Consider the following 26,714-nt stretch of genomic DNA (forward strand, 5'->3'; position numbering starts at 1 on the left):
TAGGACGCTCAATAGAAACGGTCATGGCTATAAAATAAGGTATGGCGACGGCGCCCACGAAGAAGTGACCCATACCTTCTACATGGATGATCTCAAGGTCTACGCTGATTCACGTCAGCGTCTAGGTGTAGCTATCCGGGTTGTCGAAGACATAAGCAGGGACATCTGCATGGAGTTCGGCCTCGACAAGTGCCGCTGTGTCCATCTGCTGAAAGGGCTGCTTACCGAATCCGGAGGTTACGAGGTCTATGACGGCGAGTTCATAAGAGACATGGTTCGTGGCGAATCCTATAAATATCTTGGATTCCGACAGCTCACCGGGATTCGCCACTCCGACATCAAGACGGAGCTGCGAGACAAGTTCTTGAGTCGAGTGAACTGTGTCCTGAGGACTTTCCTCAACGCGGGGAACAAGGTACGCGCGATCAACACATTCGCGGTTCCCCTGCTGACCTTCAGTTTTGGTGTAGTCAAATGGAGCAAAACTGACCTAGAGGACCTTGAGAGGAGGATGAGGAAAGCATTCAAAGAGGCCGGAATGCACCATCCTCAATCGGCACAGGAGAGAGTTTCACTGCCACGCAAAGAAGGGGGACTTGGAATAGTCGACATATCTGCACTGTGTGTTGCCCAGGTACGACAACTGCGCGAGTACTTCGCAGAACGCGCCAACCAAAACGCGCTATACCGGGCTGTCTGCGCCGCCGACAGAGGATTCAGCGCTCTGCACTTGGCGCAAGCGGAGTACCAACTCAACTGCAATCTGCAGACAGTGGAGGAGAAGATTGCAGCTTGGAAGCAGAAGGCAGTGCATGGTGCCCACCTCCATCAACTGGACCGGCCACACGTCGACAAGGCCGCATCTAATCTGTGGCTAACGCGTGGTGAACTCTCTTCAGTAGTAGAAGCCGACATGATAGCCATCCAGGACAGGATAATGCCGACGAGAAACTGCAGGCGGTACGTCTGGCATCAAGACGTTGATGACATTTGCCGGATGTGCCATCAACCAGGTGAAAACATAGAGCACATTATGGGAGACTGTCCCGTTTTGGCCAACGCAGCCTACACCGAGCGCCACAACAACGTGGCCCGTATTGTTCATCGACAACTGGCGCTCCAATGTGCTCTACTGGAAGACAACGTACCAAACTACCGGTACCTGCCTGCACCTGTCCTGGAAAATGACCGTTTCAAGCTGTACTGGGATCGCACTGTTCTGACCGACCTCTCGATCCACCACAACCGCCCAGATATAATGGTTTACGACAAGAGCGACCGCAAAGTCACCATCATCGATGTCGCTATTCCACTGAACCAGAATCTGGAGGAGACCCACGGTCGCAAAATCTGCAAGTACCGACCATTGGCCGTGGAGCTCAAGGAACTGTGGGGGCTAAGGGAGGTCCCAAGAATTGTTCCAGTCGTTCTCTCTGGAACTGGAATTGTCCCGAAGACACTTCTGGAAGCGCTAAAGGTGTTGAATATGGAGAAGGAATTGGCCGGCATCCAAAAGTCGGTCATCCTTAGCACCTGCGCGATTGTCCGACAATTTCTCGGTCAGGACTGAAACAGCACGAGCATGCAGATACGTGCATTCCGCAGAGCCTAGTCCCCCTTTGGCATTCAGAAGCCCGGGGGCAGGTGAAAATTCTGGCTAGGTTCGCCTAGTTAAGAAGTGAGATAAGTCTGCCAAAAAAAATTTAAAAAAAAATAAAACATTTATGTCAAAAATCGATTTTTTGACACGTTTTTACGGAATACGAGGCATAACATTTGGTCTGTAGGGAACTGTCCGCAACTGTTCCCAATGAATTTAAAAACTATTTTAACACTAAACATACCACGGCAGGGTCAAATGACCCCTTTTAATTTTTTTAAAAAAAAATTTTTTTTTTTTTTTTGTCTGTATTATAGTGATTTTCAACTCATTTGGCTGGTTCGTCACTTTTTACTTCCATTTTTGGAAGAATGTCGGGAGTGAGAATTGAACTCGTGACCTTTAGCGTGAGAGGCATGGATGTTACCACTACGCCAGATCGCCTCCATTTTTCAAAATTACTATACAAATAAAATTACCTCATCGTCATTTGTCTTTGGTACTTTTCTTAAAGAAATCATCAGTGTATTCTTCAATATATCAAATCTCTTATCTCAATATATCTCCTTATCAAATTGTACGAAATAATATATTTTGAGCTTTATATACAGTTAATAGTAACTATTGCATTAAATAAAAATATTCTACAAAGTAAAAACTGTTACAGCGGGTTGAATGTAACTAATTATTCTGCATTACATAGAATGGAAATTGATATGGCTTTTCATGAAAGTGTTCTAAGAATTTTATATTGTTTGATTTTAGATTTTTTTTTTTTAATTTTAGATTGTCTGATTTAAAATTTTCTAAATTTTACATCATAATTACAGTTATATTATAATTTTTTTGGAAGTATGGATTTTCAAAATTTGAAAATTTGAAATTCAAAAATATGTGTTTCATAAAATTTAATTATGTTAAATATGTTAAAAATATAAAATCATGTTCATTTCAGATGATTTTCCATTTTAGGGCAACACTCATTCGATCCATTTTTTTTCTCGAATAGTGAATCGGCGAACATTGATAGCACTAGACAATTAAACAATGAACAATAATTTCATTCTAGATTCTAGTATCGGTCAACAATATATAGCAAACAAGTGTACCATAAATGACAAACGGTACTAATTGACTTCAGACAGTTTCGTGAAATAAAAATATATGTATTTCTTCTGGTTTAGACTGATGTATATGGTATATTCATTGCAAAATTTAGCCAAAGAAAAACTCGTAGTAAAAGAATCATTTTGATTATTATTCATATCAAGGATAACTTACCATATAAGAGGATGAGTTTATGTTATACATGACAATCTCCTGGTCGGTAATTGATCAAAATACCTATTCTTATTTCCCTATATATTTACTCTGCTCTGTGTACTTACCAACTCGTACCGTCAATAAGGAACAATTGACACATTCCATTCCAATTGACCTAAAATTTAGGCACCAAAAAGCCAAATTTCAGAGTGCCAAAAATCATTGGTCCATAGAAGAGGAAGTGAGATCTCAGAGGAAAGTGAGAAGAATTCATGGAAAGGATCTACATAAAAATAGTATATAATTTTATATAATATAATTTTTCCAAATGTGGAAAAATCATATTGAATACATAGTCTTTCCCAACTCATTCTTATTTTTTCAAAGATGCCGGACACATCCATTTTGCATAATTTCTCCCTCAAAAACAAATTTTATTATAAAAATAGAATTAGACTATCAATTTATGGTGAGATTATATATATATAAATATATAAATATATAAATATATAAATATATAAATATATATATATATATATATATATATATATATATATATATATATATATATATATATATATATATATATATATATATATATATATATATATATATATCTATATATATATATATATATATATATATATATATATATATATATATCTATATATATATATATATATATATATATATATATATATATATATATATATATATATATATATATATATATATATATATATATATATATATATATATATATATATATATATGTTTTTTCGTAAAATTCACGAAAAAAATCAACGTTTACTTACGGTGTTCGCCTTTACCACCCTTCCTCTATTTGTATTTCGTTCTCGAGACAGTCCCAATAGTAAAGCGAACCAGATAGTTTTAATCATCCCAAAACATTATCCCTACAAACATGCACACGTTTTTTGACGAGCGCTGTCAGCACTGGCACTTATCAAAGATTCAGCTTGGATCTCATTTTACTCCATTGCTTAGCAGCGAACTCCGTGATTGTACCCTCGAGATCGTGCCAATGACTATTTTATGATACTGCTGATTCACATTGGGATGAGACCATCATTGTTGTTGTATCAAGTCTTACGGCAAACGACAACCAAGCCCTTTTACGTTTGGGGTGCCACTCTGTCACGTAGTATGTATTCATTGTAAGCTCATAAAAACAGAAGCAAGACATCATGGATGCTTGCCTACACGTACTCCGGATATTGTTTCGGTAGTTATATCGTAAGTTTTCCCTTTCTATCTCTTAAACCTGAAACATTACATCTTTGAATCACAACCAGCATGCATCAAACACGTTTTCATCTTGACGTTAACTGTTTCTGTAGTTGCTGTTACAATCGGGGGAGGATTTTGAATAGATTACCAGTATCATTTGAGTTCACGAAAAACTTTGATCATTCATGATAAAAATCTGGACTCATTTCTTGGAAATACCTGGTACTCACTTTTTCTCGGAAACATCATTATGATGAACATAGCAGAGAGTCAATATGCAGTAACGAAGAAAGGTCTCCCATCAAAAGAGACTTTGCGTTTGATGTCCTCGTTTTTTTTTTATTAATTCGTTTATTTTTACAGGCTCAGTTACTAAAGTTTAAAGGAGCCGAATTCTTAAATATATTTTTAAAACTATATATATATATAAACAATTTTCTTACATCTATGGTTAGTAAGGTGGAAAACCGATTACTCGCGGTGTACTCGAGTTTAGAAGGGTGACATATTTTTAGGAGAAGGATGGGATATAAGGAAATTGTAACAATGTTGATGAGCACTCAATTCTTAAATCTATTCGTATATCTATAGTTTATTTACATTTCAACTTATTCTACTATTTATAGCAAGGGGACGAATTACCCGCAAAGGAAGGAAAGGAGGGTATAAGGATGTAGGGACAATCACACACGAAGATCGATAGCTTTAAGGAAAACATATATATGGGACATGTAATCAAGGTCTAACCGAGCCAACACATCTCTCACCGGCACATTGGGCTGTCTTCCTCGGGCCCGAAGGGAGTTTTTTAAATTCGATCTGGCGACCAGATACACCTCGCACGACCAAACAACGTGCTCGATGTCGTGATAACCTTGGCCACAAACGCAGAGATTGCTGCTGGCAAGATTGAAACGGAAGAGTAGTGCATCTAACGAACAGTGATTGGCCATGAGTCGGGAGAAGGTGCGAATAAAGTCCCGACTCAAGTCCAGACTTTTGAACCACGGTTTGAGGCTAACCTTTGGGATAATCGAGTGAAACCACCGGCCCAATTCATCTTTATTCCACTTGCGTTGCCAGTTAGCGATGGTATGTTTGCGAACTAAAGAATAAAATTCATTGAAAGCGATTTGGCGCTGATATATATCGCCTTCAATTGCACCTACCTTTGCCAATGAGTCAGCCCTCTCATTACCCGGAATGGAGCAATGTGAAGGGACCCAGACAAAGGTAATGACATAACAGCGTCTGGATAAAGCACTCAAAATTTCTCGTATTCTCTCAAGGAAGTACGGCGAGTGCTTTTCCGGCCTCACTGAACGGATAGCTTCGACAGAGCTAAGACTATCCGTTACAATGTAATAGTGTTCAACAGGTCGTGAGGCGACGCTGTCCAGCGCCCAGTATATCGCTGCCAATTCAGCAATATATACCGAGCAAGGATTCTGAAGACTGTGTGAGGTGCTAAAAATACGTTGAACACTCCAAATCCTGTGGACTCATTCATAGAGGACCCATCAGTAAAGTATATATTATCACAATTGATACGCCCATACTTTGCATTGAAGATTGTAGGAACGAACCCCAATCTAAGATAATCTGGATTTTTATGGATTTTCTCCTTCATGAACAGATCGAAATGTACAGAGGAATTGATGTAGTCAGGAAAACAAACACGGTTGGGAATATACGAAGAAGGAACAACCTGCATAGAGGTGAATTCATGATATGAACTCATGAATCCAGAATGAAAATTTAGCTCGATCAATTGCTCAAAATTTCCGATCACCAATGGATTCATAACCTTACACCGGATGAGGAACCGAAGAAATAATAAATTGAAGCGATCTTTTAGTGGGAGTACGCCTGCCAAAACCTCGAGACTCATGGTATGCGTTGAGGGCATACATCCCAACGCAATACGGAGACAAAGATACTGAATTCGCTCGAGTTTTATGAGGTGTGTTTTGGCAGCTGATTGAAAACAGAAACTGCCATACTCCATCACTGAGAGGATAGTTGTTCGATACAACATTATAAGATCTTCGGGATGGGCTCCCCACCAGGTGCCGGTAATTGTACGGAGAAAGTTTATTCTTTGTTGACATTTTTTACTCAGATACCTAATATGGGCCCCCCAAGTACATTTGGAGTCGAACCAGACCCCAAGATACTTGAATGACATAGCATGAGTGATCGGTTTACCCAAAAGTTGAAGCTTTGGTTTTGCTGGTCTATGCTTCCTAGAAAAAACCACCATCTGTGTTTTCTCCGTGGAGAATTCGATCCCTAGCCCAATGGCCCAGGTTGAAAAATTGTTCAAAGTATCTTGTAAGGGTCCTTGCAGGTCGGATTCGTTTGATCCTACGACAGACACCACTCCATCATCTGCAAGTTGTCTTAGGCTGCAATTTTGTGTAAGGCAATTGTCGATGTCGCTTACATAGAAGTTGTACAAAAGGGGGCTTAAACATGAGCCCTGGGGGAGGCCCATGTAAGAGACCCGACTTACTGCCGAATCTCCGTGAGAAAAGTTCAAATGTTTCTCACAAAGCAAGTTATATAACATATTATTCAATAGAGGCGGCAGACCCCGAGAGTGTAATTTGTCTGACAAAACCTCTATTGAAACAGAATCAAAGGCCCCCTTTATGTCCAAGAATACTGAAGCCATTTGTTTTTTTTCGGCGTAAGCCATTTGAATTTCTGAAGAAAGCAACGCAAGACAATCATTCGTCCCCTTGGCCCTGCGGAACCCATATTGTGTATCTGAGAGTAGGCCATTCGTTTCAACCCATCGATCAAGGCGAAACAAGATCATTTTCTCCAACAATTTCCGTATACAAGACAGCATTGCTATTGGGCGGTACGAATTGAAGTCGGACGCGGGTTTTCCGGGTTTTTGAATAGCTATAACTCGTACTTGTCTCCAATCATCTGGAACAATATTATGCTCCAGAAACCAATTGAATAAGTTCAACAAGCGATGTTTCGCCACATCAGGGAGATTTTTCAGCAAGTTGAACTTAATTCTATCCGATCCCGGAGCAGAATTGTTACATGAAAGGAGAGCAAGAGAGAATTCTACCATCGAAAACTCGGAATCAAGATCGCACCTATCTTGTGGTATATCTCGAACAATTTTTTGCACAGGAGCGGAATCAGGACAAACCTTCCGTGCAAAATTCAAAATCCATCGATGTGAATATTCTTCGCTTTCATTCGTTGAAGAGCGATTTCTCATGTTTCGAGCCACTTTCCATATTTTTTTCATTGACGTTTCTCGTGACAAACCTCCCACGAAATTTCGCCAATAAGCACGTTTTTTCCCTTTGATCAAGTTTTTAAATTGATTTTCAAGGTCCAAATACGTCTGAAAATTTTCAGGGGTTCCACGTTTCCGAAAAGCTTTAAATGCATTCGATTTTTCTACATAAAGCTTGGAACATATGCTATCCCGCCATAGATTGGGAGGCCTTCGACGAATAGTGGAACCTGGGATGGGTTTCGTTTGAGCGCGAACCGCGCTGTTATAGATCAAACGAGAAAGGAAGTTATACTCCTCCAATGGAGGTAAACCATCTCTGGAATTGATGGCTAGAGCAATCGCGTCCGTATATTTTTTCCAGTCAATGTGTCTTGTGAGGTCATATGCCATGTTTATAGATTCAGAAAAATTCGACCCAATGGTGATGGAAATTTTGATTGTCAAGTGATCACTACCGTTGGGGTCCTGGATTACATTCCACTTGCAATCTAACGATAGTGAATTCGAGCAAAGCGAGAGGTCAAGAGCACTTGGGTTAGCAGGAGGTTTAGGTACACGTGTTGTTTCCCCAGTGTTCAAAAGTGTTATATTGAAGCTGTTACAAAGATCATATATCAACAGTGAACGATTGTCGTCGTACTGTTCCCCCAGGCAGTTCCGTGAGAGTTGAAGTCTCCCAAGATCAATCGTGGCTCAGGAAGGAGTGAGCACATGTCATCAAGTTGTTTGCGGCTAACCGCAGCTCTCGGAGGCCAATACAAGCTGACTATACAGAGGTCTTTGCCTCTGATGTTTGCATGACAAGCAACAGCTTCGATCCCTCCAATAGGTGGAAGGTCAATTCGAAAAAATGAGTGGCACTTATTGATCCCCAATAGTACCCCTCCGTATCTGTCATCGCGGTCCAAGCGTATAATATTAAAATCGTGGAAAGAGATATCATCTCGCGAAGAAAGCCAAGTTTCGGACAGAGCAAAAACATCACAATTGAAGTTATGAATTAAAAATTTGAATGTATCCAATTTAGGGATAAGACTACGACAATTCCACTGTAAAACAGTGATATCTCCGACCTCTCTATTTAAATTAGACATCAAGAGAGATAATCATTGCAAGCAGGGGCCATGTTTGCATCAATTGTTGCAAAATTGTCTTTAATACTGGAAGCATTGAGATGACAATGGTTCTGATGGAGTCGGAAACATTAAAACACTTGAAGATTTGATCCAAAAGGTCAGACAACTTTATAAATCCCGATTGGGAAGTTGAGTTGGACGGAAAAATAGGGACAGTTGGGGTTTTTGATGTCCCCTCGAGTGCTGGGTCGTTCGAAGGTAAACTATTCCCACGGAAGCCAGGAGGAACCTGATTTTGCTTGTCCGCTGCACTCGATTTTTTAGGCAAGCTAACTGGGGGTATCACCGGGGGGATTTGTTCTTGAACTTTGGGAGTGGTCACATTTTTGCGCCGGGGATTCCCTTTGAAAATAAACGGTGTGCCCCCGTTAGCTGTGTCCGCTTCCATTTCATCAACTGGCAACGTGGAAAAGATATTGTGTGTTGAGATTGGTTGTTGTTGTTGTTGGGCCAGTGGAGAAGCGCCCTTTAAAATTTCCGCAAAAGTGCGCTTCGAGCGTTCCTTTAAAGAGCGCTTCTGTTTCTTCCAGCGACTCTTGTAAGTTTCACAAGCTGAGAGCGCGTGTGGGGATCCTCCGCAATATGGACACTTATACTCAGTCGCACTGCAGGATTTCCCCTCATGTTGCTCTCCGCAAGTGGCACAGCGCTCCTTGTTGGCACAATAATCTGAAGTGTGACCAACTGACTTGCATTTGTTGCAAGTCATGGGCTTTGGCACGAAGAGTCGCACAGGTAGTCTCAATGTGTCCACCATAACGTAGTCAGGGAGGGCGCACCAGCAAAGGTGACTCGAAACGAGTCTGACGGCGTAAATTTAGTTTGGTCCCCATCATGGGAGAGTTTCCCGAGTTGGCGACAGTCCAAGATCTTTACTTCCATTGAGGGAAGCTTCTTGAACTTGCCTTTTCCTTCTTTTTTTATTTGTTCGCTCGTCAGACCCGTTTCAGTTATCACCCCCTCAATTTCTACGTTATGGGAGGGTATAAATGTTCTATATTCGAGAGTGAAGTGTTGGTCAGCAACAATCTCGTTTGCGTGTTTCCGTTCATTCACGACAACCCGCAATTTGTTCGGTCTAACCCTGCGAATTTCAGATACAGAAGAGTATCTGGCCAGATCTTTCATGATCTGAATCACGTTAAGGCTTTTTCCTTTTGGTTTTGGCCGGAGGAAAACAACCCACGGGCCAGTTCCAGGTGCATCTTCTGGATAAACTCTGACACGTGGAGCGGAAACAACAGAGGGAGAAGACGAGGACGAGGACGAGGATTGGGTTGGATCGGAAACATTAGAAGGGGGAAGCGAAATCGATGATGGGAGAGGGGGAGTGGAAGTAACAGTGGGTTCAGAAGGGAGGCTTGCTATTTTCTTAGAGGGGGGCTTGGAAGGATGAGCAGATTCGTCCCCAGAAGAATTATCTTCTTTTTGAGGGACTCGTTTATGTTTTTTCCCAGATCTTAAATGGGATTCATTATCGGAGATCTCCATCTCTGGAGATCCTCCACTATCCTCCATTTTACAAAAATTTCTGTCTTATTTCTAATATATTATTGATTTTAACAATAATCTCGAGAAAAAAAAATAACAAAACAAAAATTAATTATGATAATAATATTAAACAATGAACAAATGAGTTGAATAATAATATTAATATTAAATATGTGTACCTTAATATAAAAGTTGTTCCGATACTGCGCTCTACTGCCCTAACCAGGGAGAGACAGAAGCTACACGCTATGGATCATCACAATAGCGCAAGAATAGCTCACACGGTCACGTGATGATAATTCCCGTTAACGACAGCCACACGATGGCGATCCCGTTATGCCAATGTTCAACAGCCGCCAAGGGCTGCAAGCTGCAAGAGCGCTGCTTCCTTTGTTCCACCTCACAAAAGGTCAATTCGAAAGCGGACAGCAATGACCTTCACTCGTACACTATACCAATCGCACAATAGTAAAAGTGGCAACGCACAATAACGACACTGAACTTTACTCGTCAAGAGTTGGATAGCGAATGATTTGATGTCCTCGTGAAGTCGTTCTTTACACACTCTCAACTCGATGCTTTCAGTGTAAGTAATCCTGATACAGTCGAAGTTGCCTCATCATTTCTTGTTTAATTGGCTGATTTATCTCGCTGGAGCTCACGTTCCACAGTTCAAAAATAAGCTCCAAGCTCAATTTAAGTATTTCATGTTCACGAAGCGTCATACATTACATCAGCAATCTGAAACCGTATTTTTATGACTCCAAGTACTGCAGATTTTTTTTATTACTCCGTCTGTTTTGATGGTGGAATTAATTACATGTCAAAGGTAAGTTTAAAGTTGAACGTGAACACAGTAATATTTTAGTACATTAATTTATCAAGAGACTTTGGGAATTCCTTCAATTTAGTTTGTTGCAAAAAAAAGTTGATTGAAAAACTGATTCCAATTCGAAATAGAGTACTTAATTTTCATCTTTTCCAACTACTCCTACCCCAGAGGCCCCTTGACCATTTGCGCGACTTTGCAGATTTATTCGCGAAGACTTATATCAAAATTATTTCCAGCAGAAAATGTTCCACCAGAATCGTCCGTGATGAGTAATGAGCGAGCCCAACTTTTTTCTTCGCCGCCACTTGGCTCCAACTTTGGTTTCCCCCTTCTCATGCGTTCATGCCGCACCTTAGAGTACTACAATCAACGTCGCCACCACTTGATGTGCGCAAATGAAAAATGGTTCGTGTCAAGCACCAAAATTTATTTTCAAGCGGTTTCCACATAAAAAGCTCTAGCTAAATGCAGCATCACGTACAGGAGACGTTTAATTAGCGCATGCAAATCGCACTTAATATACAGCCATTCCATGCCAAACCGATGTAATAGTTCTCGGATTTTTGTTAGGGAGACCATTTCCATTTTAGGGTGGTCCGAAACATTACTTTTTCCACTTTTCTCCAAAAACTCCTTTTTCAAAAAATTATAACTTTCGAACTACTTGGGCGATTCAGATGCTGAACATATCTTTAATTTGATTTGAACATATCGAACATTTGAGAACCACTACATTGGTTTGGCATGGAATGGTTGTATATATAGCTCAGGGTGCAATGGATGGATGGATTTTGTTTATTGGCCCAAAAAAATGACATGTGCCAAATTTTAGCTCAATCGGGCATGATTCAGGGGAGCCTCAAAGCACTCAAAGTTTTGGTTTTCCTAGAAGGTCGATTATCGGGCAATTTTTTGTTTCGAGATCTCGACGTTTTATGCAATTTGACTGCATTTCGCATCAAAAATTCTGAAAACCTCGATTCCATGTACTCCTCCCTTGGGAGATTTTCGAGGGCCAAAAAATCAAAACTTTGAGCGTTTTGAGGCACTCATATACCATGTCATTTTTTGGGCCAATAAACAAAATATGCGTGGTCTGTTCTCTAAATTATATGATATACTTTTTCCATACATTCGTTGCCACTCAGGCTAAATCCTCGAAAGTCGATTTAACACTTTGAACGCCCCGTCACCCAGATCTGGGTGACACTTTTCTCGTTCAATTTGAATAGGATGTTCAAACAGAATAGGCACTTAAATGTCAGTATGGGATATGTAGAATAATAAAAAAAATCAAAAACATAAAAATATAGTTTTTATACTATACCTTTAATCGGTTTTTTTAGCATGACCTAGTATGTATGCATGTTTATTTGTAGAGTAGTGCCAAATCGCTCGCTTTCAGATTTACTATTACGCCGTCCGGTGAACATTTTGAGGATGAAAAATAACACATGTGCGTCTTTTTGGACTATTTGGAATAAAAGAGGCTTATCCGAATTGCGCAATTATTATTCTCATTCTCAGAAAAAAAAACTTGCAACTTGCTTCTTCTTTCAGCTTTTTATCTACCAAGCGCAAAGATCAATGAAACGAATCACGTGAAAAGTCGGAGTTGCCAAACATGATATAGTTTATGACGATTATTTCCAAGAAAAGTGACATATGTTCTTGGTATGATATACTCACAGAACAGAATATTCCATATTTTCGAATGAAATTTTAGTTATTCATCGTCTTCGAATATAGTATATAGGAGCAAGTATGTTCTGTGTAATTTCATTTTCTATAATCATTGGCAGCACTGTAAAATTGGCTGAAACATTATTTTTCAAAGCATTCGGTTTATTTCATTCGGATTCAACAGAAAAGTAGTGCTGAATCGAACCCGAATCCATTATGATCGTTGCGTGCTTATTCCTCTAGCACACCGACAGTTGAATTTGGGCCCCGCAAGAAACTCGACCGAATCGCTCTGGGCGACGAAAGTGTTAAGGCTAAGGTAATGATTTTTTTTTCGAGATAACACCAGATCTTGACGTTTTGTGCATTTTCAAGTCATTTGGTATCGGATTTTTTTTCGATTTTCTTAATTCATGTGTGTGATATTGGAGACCCGTGAACAGAGGTCTTCTAGTGTTTAATTGGTTCTGCGGCAATGGTTGCACATCTTCGAATGGAAAATCTATCACCTCACACAACCTCTCATGTTGTTCTTTAATAAAGAGACCCAGTGTTCAACTTGTTTTTCCTACTGGTATTTGGAAAACGGTAATTAAAATCTTGGGAAGTAGACGTTGAGACAAACCATGGTCGGGTGGAAGTTTCCGCCTTTCACAGGCAAACCGAAATGTGCACGAAAAGCAGTCACTGTGAAACTCATGTCACATTACTATGGAAATGTCGTGAAACTCTTAGTTTACTTTCACCGCTCACATTAGTGTGTGCGTTTCAACAAATTTTCTGTCGTAAGGAAAGACACACTTTCGGTAAATGTGAACGACGACAGTCGGAAAACCTCCCAAACACACCGCACGGAAACCAGAGAAAGTAATCATTGTTTCTTGTTTTCCCCGTGAAAACTTATCTGAATTTAGTTTCGTCGGAAGTTACGCTCCAGTCGGTTGATATTTCCCACGACATGCAAATAAAAACAAAATACAATATTTCCGCCTCTATATAGCTCATTTTTTTAAGAAAATAAAAACAGCCAACTTTTATGTTTCTTACATTGCAATAGTTATTATTTGCATTTATGTCCTCGTGAAAGTGTTACTTTTGTTCTTCGAATGGCGAATGGCGAAAGTTAGTTTTTTTGAGCTCGTAAAAATGGTTCATGATAACCGGAAGGCGGTCACAAGAGCATGATAGTGCACTAAATGTGAAAATTCAAATAAAACCAAACTAAACTTTCAAACATTATCTAATCTTCTATATTAAATAATAACAAAATACTATCTTTGAGTTTATATTTATGAGTTGCAACCAATCATGTTTCTCAAATCATCAAATCGTATTATAAACCTTCTCATGGATTATCAGAACTGAATCTAGAAACTCTCACAAGAGGATCGACAATAAAGTAATGAGACTGTATTCGCGATTTTGACGTAGGACTACGTCTTACATTAAGGGTGACAAATCAGAAAACAGGTCACGTTTTTATGAAATAAAGTTAACGTTAATAGCTATTTTTGCTGCGATCGGATTTTAACGATTTGCATATCAATGGAATCGAACAATTTCTAAGATTTGTTTTATATGCTATACATTACAATCCCATAGTCTGTATATAGTTTAAATTGATGAAAATTGCAAGCATTCCCATTTTCCCATACATTTGTTCTGTCCATTTGTGTGCATTCCCGAACAGAGCTATCAATAACGGGCAACTTATACAGCCGCTAGAATAGAAACAACGAATGGGAATAGATAAAAGAGAATATTTGCGAAGTAAACTCCACCCTTGCATAGAACAAGTATTGCATCTCCTCTGAGGAAAATTCGCAGAATCTGAAAACAACAAAGGTCGCTTATTCTACTCGTTTTGTGTTTTATGTTTTCCCGAGCTATGAACGCTAGCGAATATTTCACTTGAAGTGTATCTGGCATTGCAATTAACACAGTTGAATAACAAGTTAACTAAATTGCGCGAAATTTAGAACATGTTCATTTCCTGTACATGTGAATAGCACACCTTCGATAATTTTAGAATGACAAAACCATGGAAGCCATTAAACCTTTTCAGGGTCCCCGATTTTTTTTAATAAAGAGTTATTTATGAAATTTCGACGTATTCGCAAATAATATCCGAAATGATAAACCAACAAATTTAAAAAAAATAAAATTGCATAGTCCTACGTCCTAAGCGGTCGTGTCTCGGATACAAGCCCTCGATTTTTTTTAATTGATTTGATTGGATCTTCTTCTCAACAAGTCCAACGTCAACAGCTTTCTCGAAAACTGTGTGAGCGATATTACAAGTTGTACTGAACCGATTTATTTCAGATTTGATCTATCGCATGAACCCTAAAAAAATCTACTTTTGATTATTTGAAAATATTGGAATCGTCTTAAAAACGTACTAAAAATTGTTCGTTTGTTTTTTCAAACATGTCGCCATTCTGTTCACAATTTTGCTTACTTTTCAGAGGTCTGAACCATGGCAGCATTACTAATTAGGAATTTTTGTTTGAGATAACCAGAAGACTGAAATCTGATACGCCATGGCACGTCATGGCCCTTCGCTTTACCAGCTTGTAACTTTTTTGGTTTTGAATATTTTTTGTTCAATTAATTTTGTTGTGTTTTGAAAAGATTAATAACAAATAATCATTGTTGTTGAAAGTTCGAAAATACTAACTACAATTATCTACAGCGTGAAATTTATGTTGAAATTATTGAGCAGACACAGCGCATTTTTGATACGAGCATAAATTTACATAACCGAGTGCTGAAAAATTTCGACAATTTCATTAAATCTCTATATAAACAAAATATTTCAGCGGGAAATTGTATCATTGCTCCATCGAGTGAGTATGGTGTTTGGTATTGCTAAGACTGCTCATTAGCAGATAATGTTCCGTCCGGGGAATGTTCGCATAGCTAATGCCAATGATGGTAACAATGATAGCAACTATGACGATGAATGACGTGCCGAACCGGCTCTCAACAGGGCATGCTGTTATATCCAATTTTGTCTCGCTTTGGGGAAAAGTAAGCACATCATTAACATGAACTGGAATGCAGGCGTCTCGATTGGAACGACAGCATGCATGCACATGAGTTTTGGACAAAGCGGGAGCATACCTAGTCGGGGGAAAATTTCAACGTGCGATAGCTTATATTAGAGATTCAATTAATTTTACCATTATAAAAATGAACGTTATCAGTTTTTGGCATGAGTTGCACAGCTCTTCGATCTTCTAAGTGAACACGAACGACAGAAGATTTCAACTATCATAATATTTTAATTAGTTCACAATTTAATTCTATTTCAATAAAATCTCAATTCAAGATAGATTGCAATTTTTTCATTTTTCTCAAGCATTAACTTAACATCCAACTTCTTCAGCAGCTCGAATCGGAGAAAAAATTGTGCTATTTAAGATAGCTAAATCATTGCGATATGGATTCCTGTTCCGCAAACAGTAACATTTTGTCCTGCGGATTTGATGCCAATTTGATGCGATAATATGAATGTTGAACTTTTATGAATAGCAGCGGTAACGAATTACCGGATACACCCCTTGAATATTGAGTTGATATATCATAGCTTCAAGCAAATGACCAATGATAAATAATCCTTTGATATTGTCAAGTGCAGAGCGAATTTAGCTAAAATAACAAAGCATTTTCAGCCCGCAGGATGCAAAATCAGAGTGGATGAGCCTTAATTTCGTATCTTTATCGATTCAAGCATAATTAATAGATTTCCACGGTAATGATGACACTCCCGACTGATAGTTTGAATATTCTCCACACCCGAAATGGATGGTGCACTTTTGAATCTATTCTGGATGATAGGCGAACTGAACACAGTATAACCTCATTTGCTCTGGGCGTCCGTTGGTGATCGTCGTGGGGGCTACACAATTCAATCAGTTGAATAATCATAAATATCGTACACTAATCCAAATACTGCTCATATCATTGCAGGTTGGAACGATTCATTGTGGGAATTAACGGAACTGTACGATGTGTAGCTCATGTGAAAAAAATGAAAAAATCCTGCTGTCGCAATTACTGCAGTATAACGTGAGTTATTAAGAATTTGTTTTCAAATCATTCGTCATCAACATGGCCAAATGTTTTTATATTTTCACCATCATAAAAAATAAAGTAATTGAGAATTATTATCGGATACATAGATCCAATTTGGGAAGAAAAAAAAAGCTTTAGTAGTAGCTTTAACGTATTTTTTTTTTCAAATTTCATTTGTAATAAGCATTTATTGAACATTCATGTTTAGATATTGGTGAATCTTCCGGACTTTTTTGAAGGACCGTTCCGATCTCATGAAGATATCAGAAATTGACTTCATAACTGGATAGCTTTCAAGTTCATATATCAAGAGACAATGTAACATTCCAAATAACCAGCTAAATATTCCAATACTTTTCCCGATTGCAGTATTTGCCTTATAAACGAGAGCAATCCATTTCAATTAATTTATTATTATCACTTGTACGCACTCGTCAGTGTTACCAAAACTACAGATTGTTATGTTTTTCTACAGATGATTTAGACTTCCTAAAATCAAGAATCACATTATATTTTCTTAAGTTTCTTCAACAACTCACCGATTTTTTTTAATTAGGTTCAAATATTATTCCTTATTCGCCACACCACAGCAACCTTATTTGTCCGTCATCTGATGAATCACACCTCATCTGTTTCATTCATTATAGGTCACAAATGAGTTTAATTGGTTATTCGAAATAAGTAAAATTAATAAATAAAGGAATAAATTTGCCATTCCAAATATATCTGTCATAATTTAAAACTTCGTCGTGAGGACAGCAAAAATACATAAAGGTAAATTATGTTGAAACATTTTCTAACATGTTTAGGGTATACGGAAAACCAAGGTTGAACCACCGGTTTAGGTTTAACTTTGGCACAGGTTTGACTTTTTTAAACGGTTTTATTTAGCTGTTTTCAAGTTTGTATGTTTATAACGTGTTTGTCTGTAGCGTTGTACAACATTGATACAAATTTTACCCCCTTCCTATTGACTGATAGATCGGAAATTTAAAACACACCTTTATCTCTGCCTCGTCTGCTCTCGTCCTGGCCGCGTCATTTTTTTTTTTTTTTTTTTTTTTTTGACGTAGGATTACGTCTTTCGGGAACACATCGGGGTACAAATTGAAAAACGAAAATCGATCGCATCATGAAAATGTCCGATTGCTCTGTCATTTCATGATGGATCGATGAGATACTCGCGTCAATCGATTATGGCACTCCATAAAAAAATAATTGAATAAAATAATATATGTCATGAAACTAACTACCGATCAATTGAAAAATTTAAGCCCCTATCCAAACCAAAATACCTTGTTCTGATAGGTCGAAAATTGACGACACAAGCGGCGGCTCATGTACTTACAACTATTGCTCAGTTATTTACTGATGGGTATACGAGATTTTTGCATCAATCGATCTTAGCACTCCATTACAATTTATTCATATTGAATAAAATAATATATTATATGAAACTAACCATCAAACAATCGAAAAACCTCCAAACGGAAATTCCTTGTTCTGATTGGTCGAAATTGAAGATACAAGCTTCCTCTTGTATTCACAGTTATTGCTCAGTCACATTCTGATAGTTTTACGAAACTTTTGCATCAATTATTTTGGACACTCCATAATTATTCATTGCAGTGAAAATGAGTGAAATTATATAAACTACAGACTTCAAAACCAAGTTACGGAGAAATCGGCATTGCAACTACATGAAAGTAAGGGGAGCTTTTGTTCCCACCGACATGTGTTCCCTACACCCAAACTAGCGTTGCTAGAAAGTATATATATATATATATATATATTTATTTATCTTTTTTGGGATTGCACCCAAAAACAAATTATGTCAACGGGGATCGAACCAAGGCCGGCTGGAATGCAAGACTGTTTTACACGACCACGCTATCCACGCAGCTAAGAATGCTGTTACGCAGAAGTGTGATAATATATACATCTCATTGAAAATTGAAGTTGGAAAGTGTTTTCTAATTTTACTCTTAGAAAAAACTTTCCAGCATAAAGGAGATCTATATCCATCTCGATCTGGGCCGTGTACATATGTGGCAAAGTAATCCGTGCTTATTTGAAACGTGTCTCTTGTTTCGCTCGTTCGTGTTAATCTTATATTGCCGTACCATATATACAAATGTTTACCAGTATTTGAGAGTCATGACATTTTGTGTTATTTTTGCATTCATTTAATGTAATAAATCGGGATGACAAAACATGAGCTAAGTTTTTAAGCTAACTCAGTTTTGGGTGTAACACAAATTTCAAAACCGAGGAAAAGAAGGAAGAGATCGGCATTGCAAATATATTCAGGTCTTGGACATTTTATATTGCAAGTAAGGTGAATGATACAATTAATTCTGACAAATAATATTTAAATTTGGAACATCAATGTTGGTTGCTTAAAAATATCATATCAATGACTGATCATGAATTGTGAAATATTTAGTACAAGAGTATGTTTAAATTTTATATATTGTAGCGGTTGGGTTAAAATGACTTAGAATATGAAACGATTTATTTCAATTTTCATAAATAAAAACCAATCTGTGCTCCTGCTCGAGAACGGATCGTCCGATTTAAGGGGGGACCCCTCTCTGGAAGGTCGAAAAATAATGAACTTTCGTTATTTTTTTATTCAAATGTTAGGAATAAAGTGAAGTATACCGGTATATTGGTTAAAGGTATATTTGAAGATCTATTTTCCAATTTTTGAGTGCATGAATAGTGATTATCACGCTATTGACAGCTGGATGGGTAGGTCCTGTCTGAAAATTGGTACCTTGCTGGTGGCACCGGTTCTGAAACAACGGGATGTCGCAGAACGAATCCCAATGAATATTTTGAAACTTTAGGACAATACCTAAAGTGATACATAGGATTTTTTTTAAATTCGAAAAATTGCCAAAATGTCCGCCTTTTTTGTTAAAAATGAGTTATTTTTCATTAAAAACCGCTGTTTAGAAGTCAATTTAAAATCGAAAAAATGAGATATTGAAAAACGGCTATGTAACGCTTTAGATCATTTATTTTAACATGCTGATAAAAAAATTCAGCTGAATCGGTCGAGTAGATCCTGAGATACCACCAGTGGAAAAGCATGGTTTCGAGAAAAGCGCGTTTAAAAATTCGTACAGCAATATATATCCCTTGAGGTGACTCCATACATTTGACTGTAACTTTCCAATGAAATCAAATAACGAAAAATTCTTTTGAGACAACATTTCTCAGAGTATAAGCTTCCCAAAAATGCAAAAAAAATAGATTTTTTCGATTTTCCCGACCGGGGTCCCCCTTCAAGGTGTCTGTTTTGTTGTATTCATTTTCACCCAAGTTCATGCGGCGTGAAAGGTTGGAAAAGTGAAGGAATATTCAAAAAAACGATTTCCCATACGCATATCGTATTAAGTGCTCTTAGTTCAATTGAAATGACAAAAATTATAGAAGAATATTACCTTTTCCATTTCAAATATGTTTTACATTTTTTCAGGTGAGAAAAATTGATAATTGAGGGGCTCAGAATGGAAGGGATGTAAGTGACTTGATCGATTTTCTCTACATCAATTTTTTCTTTCGTGAATTACTCAGCTGCAAAAACGTTCCAATTTTATGTTTCTATAGAAATCGATAATTGAGTCCCTGACCAATCGTCCACATTGTCAAATAAGCTGGGAATGCGTTTACAACTAAGTTATGACCAAAATAGAAAATCGATTATGTCTCTTACATCCCTTTCATTCTGAGAGCCTCAATTGTAGTCGATAATGATAATTATCTTATATTACATAGGTTAGCTTTTTTCAGGGCCATCTATGGCGGCTTCCATAATATTTCATTCCACTTCGGCATCTTCTATTGTGATACGCACCATCCAACGACTAATCACCATACTTCTGTCATCATCACTTGGTTGTAAACACTGGTGGAGTGAACAAACAATACACAACAACCAAACAAAACGGCCCTTTTCAGGGTCCTAAAATCTCTATCAAAGAGTTTAACTATGTAATTCTTCAAACATATACAAAATCAGCATGCAACAGATAGTCCAATGGAATCCTACGTCAACTATACGGTCGTGTCTCGAACACAACCCTCCTGTGGCTTTTTTTTCTTTTAAATTTTTTTTTTTTTCAGTGTAATTTTATTTATGTATTTTTATAATGAAAATTTAAATTTTCTACATTTTCATCTTTGATCAAAATTTTGTAGGTTTATAGTTATAGTTATAGTTTGTATATATATAGTTTGTATATTGGAGTTAGAATTTTTTGTAAAAAAATTAGGAAAAAAAAACTTTGGCCTTTTCCAAAAAGTAGTATAATTCTTTTTGGAGATTTCATGTAAGCAAAATTTCTGAAATGATCAATGTCCTTTACACCCATAACTTTTCACTGCAATCTGAGATGTGTACGTTATATCGAGTTTTTTTTAGTGTATAATTAGTGTATAATTCAATCAAAATCGGCCTAACATCGCGACACGAGATTTTTTATATACAGTAAAACCTGTTCTTGTGAGGTTTTCTTTGTTCTTGTGCGGTTGTTTTGTGCGATTTTTTTTTGTGCGGTATATGAAAAGAAGCATATTTGACGAAGTTATCGTCCATTTAGTTTTTTTCGATGGTTTATATGCATTTCAGTACGAAAAAAGCATATTTGCGTCTCAATTATCCACTTCTGAAATCATACCCCTCCTCTCATCAAATGCTCTAAGTTTTCCTAAATTTTTGCATGACATCATTTCTAACAGCAACACGTTTCGACAACGGTCCTTATCCCCCGCACAAAAAAAGTTTTGCCTGTATATAATTAGAAGAAAATTATTATTTTTCTTCAACTAGCAATAATTGCAACTCGGATATACCTCATTGGTTACGATATCGCCTCTGCGCAAAGCTAATTATTATTATGTTCAACATGTAGAAATCCACTATCTCAACGTAGTATTATCTTTCTAGTATTATGATGCGAATAACATGACACGTGTGTTGTCGAGTGGAAAGTTTGAAGAAACGGATACGTTGTCCAGGGCGGAAATGATTATATTTGCCGAAACCGGATAATTTGTCACTTTCTTCAAACATCTTTTATGCTCCTACGTTCTACGTCTATTACCCTTAGTACCGCAAGTTCACGTTCCCAATTCCAATGTGTGCATTTTCTACGCCACGAAGTTCAAGATCAAACGTCAAGTTAACAAATCGACGCGCATGTCCGGGAGATATTCCTCGCTCGCACCAAAGCTACCAGAATCATAACCAGTACCGGAGCCGGTCAGATTACGAACATCAGTGTGTTTGGGTATGGGCTGGGACCGGACCAAGCCCCACCAGACACAAAACCGAGCTGTACAATTGTTTCCTTAGGGCCGTGCGGATGGATATCAACATTCAGAGCGTTGGGAGAGGTCACAACAGAATAATTGTGAGAGAAAGGCGAGGAACGCATAAAGTTGGAATATGAGAGAAAATAGGATGAATCAGATGCTGAGTGTTTGGAGGGGTTTCGCCCGAATATTTTCCGATTGTTGCGAAGATTCGAAGAAGATGTTCAGTACTCTCGCGTCATTGATTGTGAATACTTGTATGAAGCGGGTGTCGTTTGAGTGTCGATCAGAAGGTGCTCATCGCAGGTGTTCTACTTTCGTTGGTTTAACTGATATCAGCTGCTGCCAGCTGCTAGGTCGTGGTTAATTAATCGTGAGGTTTGAGTTTGAGTTTAATAGGAAGTAGATCAATTAACGTTCAAGGGTCCCACAGCAATCAGTTCGTCATAAAAAAAAATCAAATTGGATTGTGAGCAAGACAACCATTAGTGTTGGCATGGACTAATCAATTGAAATGTTTCGCTGAAAATCCATCAGCGATTGTAGGAGTGAAGCACGATTCATTACCGACATTACCGACGTAGAAGAAGCAGTGAATGAAACTATTTTTGCTGCGAGTCCTCTTAGGAACAAAACCGCATTAACGGATAGTTCAAGTAATTACCAATTGGAGCTACTAGCGAGGAGCAAGATCGTTCTCGCTGTGGAGATGATTAATGTTTTGGCATGGAAGACGATTTACCGACAGTAGAACATAAATGTGTACATATGAATTAGGTTCACATGAACGTTGTGCAATAAATTCTGGTTTGGTATCGTAGCTCAAATAGCGGGTGCCGCGGATATCAGTGTTATTGCGGCACTCGTAAAGTGATATGACATAAAGTGTATTGTGGTAGTCAGCGATGAAAAATCGAGAAGTCAAATTCCTTATGTGAGATTTAACGAGGGTTGATGTGAAGGATATAACAAAATTTATTGTGCGAACGTTTAATGTTGCGTACTTACCATAGTGCTGGTCCGCAGCAGCGGCAAATCTCATAAAAATAGGAAAATTAGTGTGAGACATTTTTTTTTTTTGAGAAAATGCTATAAAGCGTGTCCGATGGATAAAAACATAACCAATTTAACAGGACTACACTAAACAAAGTTGTCTATTATGGATTTGGCTCCGCTAAAAACGTAAAAAAATTACCAGTTTAGTCGGCTCATGGAATATGAATACAGATTCGGTAGAGAATAACAACGGTCAGATGCCTGTATGCAGTATTAATTGCTGGACTCAATCTTCGCAAAATGAAAGTATTATTCATGTAAGTTTGGCCTCGTGTCAATTACCTTTATCGCTCCTATAAACAGATATAATTAAATTTGTATTTAACTTCGGTCCCACATCAAGCTTCATCGGGACATAACGTTGTGAGACACTCCATTACATTCTATAATAAATTGGAAAAAAAACACTTAACAAAAAACAATTCGGGTTTTCATTTCCACATGGAAACACCAACAGCCTTATCCATCCAGTGTGAGTTTCCAATAAAAGCAGATAATCTACGAAACACGAACATCACACCTAAAGGGTGTGTCACATCAAATTGCATCACGGAAAAAACGCTGTAGAAATTCGCCCAGTAGACCGATCCTTTTGAAAATTTTAGACAGTAAAATAAAAACTATTAAACAACTTTTGGCATTTTCTTTTTATTCATACTTCGAGCCCAAGCCCGTATGCTCGCACCTTCCTCTTTACCCCGTCCATAAGGTTCTGTACAACGTCAGGTTGTAGTTTTTTTTTAACAGAAAACCATTTTCTCATGAAGTCCGCCTCCGATTTGATAACTTTTAGGTTCTTCCGGAGGGCCTGCTTCATAATCGCCCATTATTTCTCTATTGGGCGAAGCTCCGGCGCGTTGGGCGGGTTCATTTCCTTTGGCACGAAGGTGACCCCGTTGGCTTCGTACCACTCCAACACGTCCTTTGAATAGTGGCACGAAGCGAGATCCGGCCAGAAGATGGTCGGGCCCTCGTGCTGCTTCAATAGTGGTAGTAAGCGCTTCTGTAGGCACTCCCTAAGGTAAACCTGCCCGTTTACCGTGCCGGTTATCACGAAGGGGGCGCTCCGCTTTCCGCAAGAGCAGATAGCTTCCACACCGTGTACTTTTTGGCAAACTTGGATAGTTTCTGCTTGCGAATCTCCTCCGGAACGCTGAATCTGTCCTCTGCGGAGAAGAACAACAGGCCCGGCAGCTGACGAAAGTCCGCTTTGACGTAGGTTTCGTCGTCCATTACCAGGCAATGCGGCTTCGTCAGCATTTCGGTGTACAGCTTCCGGGCTCGTGTCTTCTCCACCATGTTTTGCCTTTCGTCGCGGTTAGGAGCCTTCTGAACCTTGTATGTACGCAGGCCCTCCCGCTGCTTGGTCCGCTGGACGAATGAACTTGACAAATTCAGCTTATTGGCGACATCCCGGACCGAACTTCTCGGATCACGTCTAAACTGCTTAACTACGCGCTTGTGATCTTTTTCACTGACGGAGCATCCATTTTTGACGTTCTTCACCTTCCGGTCGATGGTTAGATTCTCGAAGTATCGTTTTAGTACTCTGCTGACCGTGGATTGGACGATTCCCAGCATCTTACCGATGTCCCGATGTGACAACTCCGGATTCTCGAAATGAGTGCACAGGATTAATTCACGACGCTCTTTTTCGTTCGACGACATTTTTCCAAATTTACGAAAAATTGACAGTGAAGCATGTCCAACGTGATCTATACACTCTTATCTGATTTTAAAGCGAAAGCTGAAGATATAATTCCTAAAAATTAAATTTCTACAGCGTTTTTTCCGTGATGCAATTTGATGTGACACACCCTTTATTAGCAAATAATATGCGAAGACGCTTCTTAAGACTGAGTGGTTGCTGTGCGAATAAAAATCATCACTTTTATTACTTACTGAATCTATTAATATCGTTTCGATTGCCGACACATTTAGTGGATTTTTCATGTATTTTTAACAACTAATATCACACCATCTATTATAATTCATTCGTTAAAGGAAGATTTTCTTTTCCTAAAAAAATACTCTATTCGAACGGCAATAATGTTCGGTTCGGTCCCAACGACATTCTCTATCTAGTTTCATTTTTTTATCACTAGTCATTGCCTGGAAGAGTAAACCGAAATAAAATTCAAGCTGAGATGAGAACCCCAACCTCCCCTCCCTCCACTTGCCCAGTTCGTCCAGCTGCGGGAGCCTGCGGGAAGTCTCCAATTGGGGGCGATGAGAGGAATTCCGTCTCTAGGGATGTGTCATCTCACTATTTTAAAAGTTGGCACATGAAGGCAGTGCTCTGGCGCCGCGAAGATTGGAAGTATTTTTTTTTCCTTTTCATGACCAACTCAAGAAGGTCGTCTGTCTGCCGGCAATTCTTCCACAGTGGCAGCCCGTTTCTACACCCAAAGTTAATTTTTAGCACATGTTTTGGCATCCCGATTTATTTCATTAAATGAGCCGAAAAATAACAGAAAATTTTCTACTCCCCAATACGTGTATATCATGTGTATATTATACATGCTAAAGCCAATATGAGCGAGCGAAACAGGGGACACATTTAAATGAAAGCATATAAAATGTTTTCGTATGGTTTACCAAATTCACGGCCCAGACAGGGAAAGTTATATATTCTCGTTCATGCTCTAGCCGACCTTGGTTCGATCCCCATTGACGTCGTATGGACTTTTTTTTTGGAACAATCCCAAATGAAATGATCTTCATGATCTTCAACATCTGAAATACTTAGTCCATCACTGCTAATTATATCCCTGATGTAGTTTGAAATAAAATACTCGAATTTGTAAGGAATTTTGAATATTTCCGTCGTCAATTCAAAACATAGGGTGGGGCCATAATCCATGGACAGAACGCAGCATAACAACTTAATTAGATGTACCAAAACAAACAAGCACAAAGCACACAGTGGGCTAGCAGGATGCCCGTAATGCTGATCTTAAGCAGTACTTCCATGTTATCTTTATATATATAAAAATGTTCTGTTCGTTTGTGTACGCGTCAAAAACTCGAAAAGTACGGAACCAATTGAGCTCTATGTTGGACACAATATACAACCCACTTCAAGGAGTGTTGTTACGGCATAAAAAATTGGAAAATTGGAAGAAAAATTAATTGATATATGACCAGAGTGCGTTTCTAAAATTGAGCTTCTAATGAAAATCGACTATTCAGTAATGAATATGTGTTCTGTGTGAAGGAAACATCGTTTTTCCACGTGTTTGACAAAATCATAAACTGAAATTGCGTTTCGAAGTGATTTAAAATTTATCGATTTCTCTAATCTATCTCTATATACATAACAATTTTCTGTTCGTTTCTGTGCGCGCTAAAAACACGAAAAGTACGGAACCGATTGAGCTCAAAATATGATACTATATACAAAACAACCAAACACATCTAGGATTGTTGTAACAACATAAAAAAATTAAAAATTCAATTTAACTATGCAACCACAATGTGCCACAGTAAAGCGTGGCTGGGTACAGCTAGTTTTCATAAAAAACAACTTCGATGCTTATTACAAAATTCATTACTTGAATAAAATTTCATTACATTATGCAATCAATTAGACCCACCATGCAGCTAATATCATCAAGGCAAAGAGAGGAAGTCAGAACCAAAGGGCTGGCATCCCTATCCCAACCAACACAAATTGAGCGTAGTCTTCATAGAAGGGCTCAAGCGTACAAGTTCATTTTGATCTTT

The 26,714-nt window shown here is 38.3% G+C and overlaps 2 pseudogenes; one reads left to right on the forward strand and one right to left on the reverse strand.

Moving 5' to 3' along the window:
* Positions 1 to 21,371: 21,371 nt before the first annotated feature.
* LOC129780858 (U4 spliceosomal RNA) lies at positions 21,372 to 21,504 on the reverse strand (annotated as a pseudogene).
* Positions 21,505 to 21,917: 413 nt separating this feature from the next.
* The window catches only part of LOC129776050 (hemicentin-2-like), a 42,625-nt pseudogene continuing 37,828 nt past the window's right edge, over positions 21,918 to 26,714 (forward strand).

Source organism: Toxorhynchites rutilus, chromosome 3, assembly GCF_029784135.1.
Source record: "Toxorhynchites rutilus septentrionalis strain SRP chromosome 3, ASM2978413v1, whole genome shotgun sequence".
NCBI classification, from domain to species: domain Eukaryota; kingdom Metazoa; phylum Arthropoda; class Insecta; order Diptera; family Culicidae; genus Toxorhynchites; species Toxorhynchites rutilus.